General features: G+C 43.3%; 1 long non-coding RNA gene across 1 annotated transcript; it reads right to left on the minus strand.

Moving 5' to 3' along the window:
- Positions 1-581: 581 nt before the first annotated feature.
- LOC105507705 lies at positions 582-2,320 on the minus strand. Its single transcript, XR_001001141.1, has 2 exons — positions 2,200-2,320; positions 582-1,025 (listed from the first exon to the last, which is right to left on the minus strand). It is a non-coding gene; the product is annotated as an uncharacterized LOC105507705 (long non-coding RNA).
- Positions 2,321-6,043: the final 3,723 nt, after the last annotated feature.

The following is a 6,043-nucleotide window of genomic DNA, read 5'->3' on the forward strand; positions in this document are numbered from 1 at the left end:
CAGCAGATGTCATATTTTGATGTGTTCCTCCCTAGCTCAGGCTGCAAGGCCTGGGCACTGAGCCCATTCCAGCCTGAATTCTCCCAACAGCTGGTCAGCTTCTCTGCTTGTCCTTGCTCGTGACTCCTGACTGAACCAAGAAAAGCCTCTGCTTTGCTCCAGTGACAAAAAAATAAATAACAAGAATGATGTAACACGTGTCTCTCAAGGCCACCAGCCACAGAGAAAGTCCAGGCATCCGGATCTGTACCCCAAATCCATACCAGGATTCCAAACCAATCCCCTGCTGTCCCTCGATTCTGGTAACTCCTGTGTTAACCCTCTACCTGCGGGCAGCTCTGCCTTCCCATTTTCTCGTGACCAAGGCCGCCAACCCTGTCACTGAGGCACAAAGTTGGCTGGAGGCAGGAAATGAGTCCCTAAGCACTAAGTCTTTGCAACCTGATCTTTAGTAATAATTTATTACTATATTATACTAGTTTAATTAGTAATAGCTAATTATTAATACTAAGTAAATTACTGGTTTATTCAGCTATAAATAAAGATTTACTGAGCACAATATGCCAGACGCTCTTCTAAACTCTTTATGTTAACTTACTTAATCTTCACAAACACATTTTGAAGTAGGTACTGTTCATAACTCCATTTTACAAAAGAAAAAACTGAGTTTTAGGGAGTTTAATTGCTGGACCGAGCAATTCAGAACTGGTAAGTTGCAGGTAAAATTTGAACCCATTTCTTCAGATGCCAAGTTGTGTTTTTTTGTCTTTCCATCATGCTACTGACTCCCAAACCAAATGAAACTGGCAGCCCGGATTCTTTCAGAGAGATGCTGTAAAAGAGTTCCCCCAGCAACCTCATCTGTTAAACCCCCAAACTAAGTCTGAAGAGCAAAGCAGGAGTCTGACTGCTCTTCAAAGGGAGAGATGTCAGGAAGCACGAGGTAGTGAATCCTCTTTCTTCTAGGTGCTAAGAGTGTAATCCTGGACCTGTCAGTGGCCCTCTCTGGTATTCAGGATCCTCATCTGTAAAAGGAGAAGATAAAAGTAATTTGGCTTCAGACAAGATTCCTTCCAACCCTGACATTCCATAATCCTATGAAACAGCTACCATTAATTATTTCCTCTGTGCCAGATACCGTGCCGAGTATTTCACATAATCACAAAATCATTGCAGCCAACAAATAGCTGTGATGGAGCTGCAACTGATGGAGCACTGGTGATGGAGCCAGGCTCTGCTGTATGTACTTCCCCCTGTATTATCTCATTTAATCCTCAGAGCAACACTAAGAGGAAGGTATTATTATCCCCACCGCCTTCAAGGATCTAAGGCTCAGAAGAATGATACAAATCTACTCAAAGTCTCCCAATCATTAACTGCTGCTCTTGGAGTTTGAACTCAGATTTTTCTGACTCCATAACCCGTGCTTTTAATCACTGTACTACTTCAAGTGCCCCCTCAACATCAGGCAAGGACAGACACCAGGAACAGGCTGTGTTAGTTTTGATTGTCCCACTGACTCTCCATCTGCAGTTGTTTTCCTTCCATTCTGATCATCAATCATAGTGTGACTTAAATGGGTCAGAGAAGGAGTCCCCAGCTGCCATGCACAGCCACAGCAGCCACTGCCCACAGTCCTTTCTGTGGGCTTTCTGGGCAGCATTAGTGGAAAGTCCAATCTGTAAAAATAAACTAACAAGGTTGGGGGTGGGGTCCCCTTATTTATTTAGTCATCGCTCCCCAAGGCTAAACTGGTGGCCTGGCAACAGTGAGTATTGTCTCTGAGCTCAAAAGCCAACTCCAAGTGCTCAGGGTGAACAGGTTGGGAAACTTGAGAACCACACAGACTTCAGGAAAAATTCCATGAGTGGTTGTCTGTGGTCAAAGGATGATATGGCCCTTGCTCTCCCCAGGAGAACTTGGAAGCTGTCCCCTTTTCCACCTCCTGCCTCACTTGGAACTAAGTTACCCAAGAAATTCTGGGAAGCAGCCCAACCTGAAAGAGTTGGCTTCTCCAGGAAAGGAGACGGGAGGGTGAAGAGGCCCAGGGTCTGTCCGTCTCAAGGGGATGGTGGGTCACAGAAGTCACTGACCAGCACTCCAGGCCAGATCTTGCTGGTCTGGCCATGGATTTTTCTAATCCTGTGGGCTGAACTGTACCCAGATGACTGCAGATGGGATGAGAGATGGAGGTCTCACCAGTCAGGGGAAAAGTATCCAAGTATCAGGAGAGATGTTGAGGCATAGTTCCAGGAGGAGCCATCTAAAAGCAGGCAGAGTTTGAATTGAAAGAAACTTCCAACTTAAAAAAAAAAAACGCTTTTCTGTGCGGTCACTCCCTATGAGGCAGGAGAGTAGGGTCTGGAGGCAGGGAACATAAGGCCGATTCATGCTGACTTCCTAGAACTAAATCAAATGGAAACACTTCAGCTATGACAGGAAATATCCTCTCCATTTACATAGAACATACACTGAGTAAATGACTTTGTAACTTTTTTGTAACTTTACTTCTTCCTCTTCATTTACATAGGTTGTACACCAAGTAACCAATGGAAACCTCTAGAGCATATTTACACCCCAGAAAATTCTGTAACGGGGGTTTTGAGCCCCTATGCTTGGCCTGCTCCCACCCTGTGACGTGTACTTTCATTTTAAATAAATCTCTGCTTTGGTTGCTTTACTCTTTCCTTGCTTTGTTTGTGTGTTTTGTCCGATTACTTGTCCAAGATGCCAAGAACCTGGACACCCTCCATGGTAACAACTGCAACCAAGGTCACCACATCGCACTACCTTACTTTGCTCCCCAAAAACAGTTGCTAGCATTTATTCAGAATCTTCTCTGCTCTATCAATTAAAAAAAAAAACTAATAATTTCTGGAACAAAATCACAAATATACTCACTTTCACAAACAGTGTAGACATGTCAAGAATTCCATTTCTTATCCACAGGAGGACTAGCCTTGACCCTTTACTCTGTGTTTTTGATTGCACTGGTCACTAAGTTTTTTCTCAGTGAAACAGCACCGTATCAATACATCACTGGTATAGGTTTGTTAGCTTTCAATCAGAGTGGTGTAATTTTATTCCTGGGCCCCAAGGGAATTTGGGGTCACAAGGATCTGATTTCAAACTTCAGCTCAGCCATTTTATTTCTTTAAGATCCTAAACAAATAATCTATGCTTTCTCAGCCTCTGTTTTCCCATCTACAAAAATGGAGCTAGTCCTAGTACTACCTACCTCAAGAAATTATTATAAAGCTCAAAAGAGATAATGCATACGGAAAGCATCTGGAAGCATAGTAGGGGCTCTATACATTTAATTATTTTCCCCCAACTCCTCACACTGGGCACAGGAAATATTGCAGTAATTAAAAAAAACAAAAAACCTTGCATCCCAAACCCCACTCCTCTACCTCTGCTTCCTAATCCCACCACCTATACCCCAAATCCCCACATTCTGGTCCTCTGTGCTAACAAAATATCTGAAAGTCTTCTCCTTGCCAGTGTTCATCAGGGTAGCTCCCTAGGTATATTCAAGCACAAGGCTAGGGGACCCACATTGTCGAGACCCTGTGAATGCATCCGCCCATAGGTCGATGCTTTGCTCCATCCGATGTCTCAGACTCCAGACCCTGCAATGATGCCCCTTCCCCCAGATGCCACAGTAGTCCTTATCAATGACGCCAGAGCAGTCATACCACTTTGGATGACCATTTGATAATCTCTCAAAGAAGATCTTATCTATTTCTGCCCAACTTCACTCCTTACCCCTGGAAAGGCATTAATACCACGAATAATGATATTTTTTAGCAAAAGTGATTAAGAGTTCAGGCTCTGAAATGAAGCAACCTCAGTCTGAATCTTGGCTTTGTCTCTCCCCTGCTTGACCTTGGCAGTGTTACCTAACCACACCAGGAAGAATCATGTCTTCCATGGGATGAGGGTAATACAGTGCATACTCACAAGGCTACCATGAGGATTGGTAAAAATCATTCACTTAAAATATTTAGCACAGTACCTGAAACACAGTAAATTCATAGTATATGTATTAGTCTGTTTTTGTATTGCTGACATCCCAGAGACTGGGAAGAAAAACAGGTTTAATGTACTCACAGTTCCTCGTGGCTGGGAAGGCCTCACAATCATGGCAGAAGGCAAAAGGCACTTCTTACATGACAGTGGCAAGAGAGAAGTGAGAAAGAAGTGAAAGCAGAACCTCTTATAAAACCACCAGATTGGCCAGGCACGGTGGCTCACGCCTGTAATCCCAGCACTTTGGGAGGCCGAGGTGGGCGGATCACGAGGTCAAGAGATTGAGACCATCCTGGCCAACATGGTAAAACCCCGTCTCTACTAAAAAATACAAAAAACTAGCCGGGCGAGGTGGTGGGCGCCTGTAGTCCCAGCTACTCGGGAGGCTGAGGCAGGAGAATGGCGTAAACCCGGAAGTCAGAGGTTGCAGTGAGCCGAGATTGTGCCACTGCACTCCAGCCTGGTGACAGAGCAAGACACTGTCTCAAAAAAAAAAAAAAAAAACCAACCATCGGATCTCGTGAGACTTATTCACTACCAAAAGAACAGTATGGGGCAAACTGCCCCCATGATTCAATTATCTCTCACCGGGTCCCTCCCACAACATAGGAGAATCATGGGAGTACAATTCAAGATGAGATTTGGGTGGGGACACAGAGTCAAACCGTATCAGTATACAATTGTGTTATTGTGACCTGACCATTGAAAATGTGTAGACTATTAGCATTTGAAAACCCTATCTCAAAAAAAAAAAAAAAAAGGGACAAGGATGATAAAATTTAGAAAGAAAGAAAAATATTTTGAACAATTTTTTTAAAGAAAAGTGAAGCACATAAATTGGTTAGGTTCTGCTGTACATACGACACATAAATTCTCATTCAACCTTTATTATACCCTTCAGAGGAAATACTTCCCTCAACAGAGGGCCAAATAGAGGCATGGTTGGTAACATACCACCTGAGCGTGAATGTCAGTTGTGTTACCTGGGGTAAGTGGCTTAATCTCTCTGGGCCAATTTCTTTGTCAAGTAAACTGAGAATAATGATACCTATAAGGTAGTAGTGAGGATTAAATAAGTTAATATATATAAAGCAGTAAGAAGAGTATTATGCACATAGTAAACACTCAACACATAATGTGTGCTCTTATCTTTTACAGAAGCTGAAACTGTGGTTCAATGAGGTAAATTGATTCATCCAAGCTCACAGGCTCGTAAGCAGCAAGAGTAGAATTTAAATACAAGTCAGTTTGACTCCAAAGTCAATGGAAAGTTTCTTCCACTACTCTTTATTACCTCGTAAGAAAATATCCAGACCTTTTTCAAGGCAGAAAAGATGGGACCAGAGAATGTGGATCCTGGGCATTAGAGAGAATGATGGGGTTTCTGGCAAAAGAAGGAAAGATCAGGAAAAGAGAACTAGTTTGGGGAGAAAGGTGATCGATGACATTATGGCATCAGAAACTAACTCTGCAAATCAAACAACAAAATTTTAGGTGATATTGCTGCCTGTGAGTACAGCTGGCATCCACACCAATTTGAAACACTTTTTGGGGGAGAGTTCAAGTCACAATGTTTAAATTTTAATGAGGGGAGGGGCAGGGGGAGTCATGGTGGCTGTATGTTTCTGTGGAGCTGGTTTTCCTGTGCACAGATCCTCCCTGGGGTCCAGCCCTTGGGGAGACATCTTTCCAAAGCACTAAAGCAAATATACTGGTGCCTCTCTGCCGGGCCCATTGCCTTCAGTTCACGGAACGTGAAATCCTGGAGCATGGGAACGACAAAAACACGAGGAAAGGCAGTAAGCTGGGAGGCCATAGCGGGGTGGGGTATTTATTCAAAGACTTCATGTGACTATCATTGGCTGTAGGATTCGCTGTGATTAATTTTTCCTCTTCAGTGTTTACTTGAGCATTGGGCCTATATTGCTTTGGTGATTAGAAAAGAAGTTGTTGAAATAAAACAATTAAAAAACGACAAGTGGTCATCTCTCGGTTGTGAACTTACAGGATG

Source organism: Colobus angolensis, unplaced genomic scaffold (assembly GCF_000951035.1).
Source record: "Colobus angolensis palliatus isolate OR3802 unplaced genomic scaffold, Cang.pa_1.0 Scaffold152, whole genome shotgun sequence".
NCBI lineage: Eukaryota > Metazoa > Chordata > Mammalia > Primates > Cercopithecidae > Colobus > Colobus angolensis.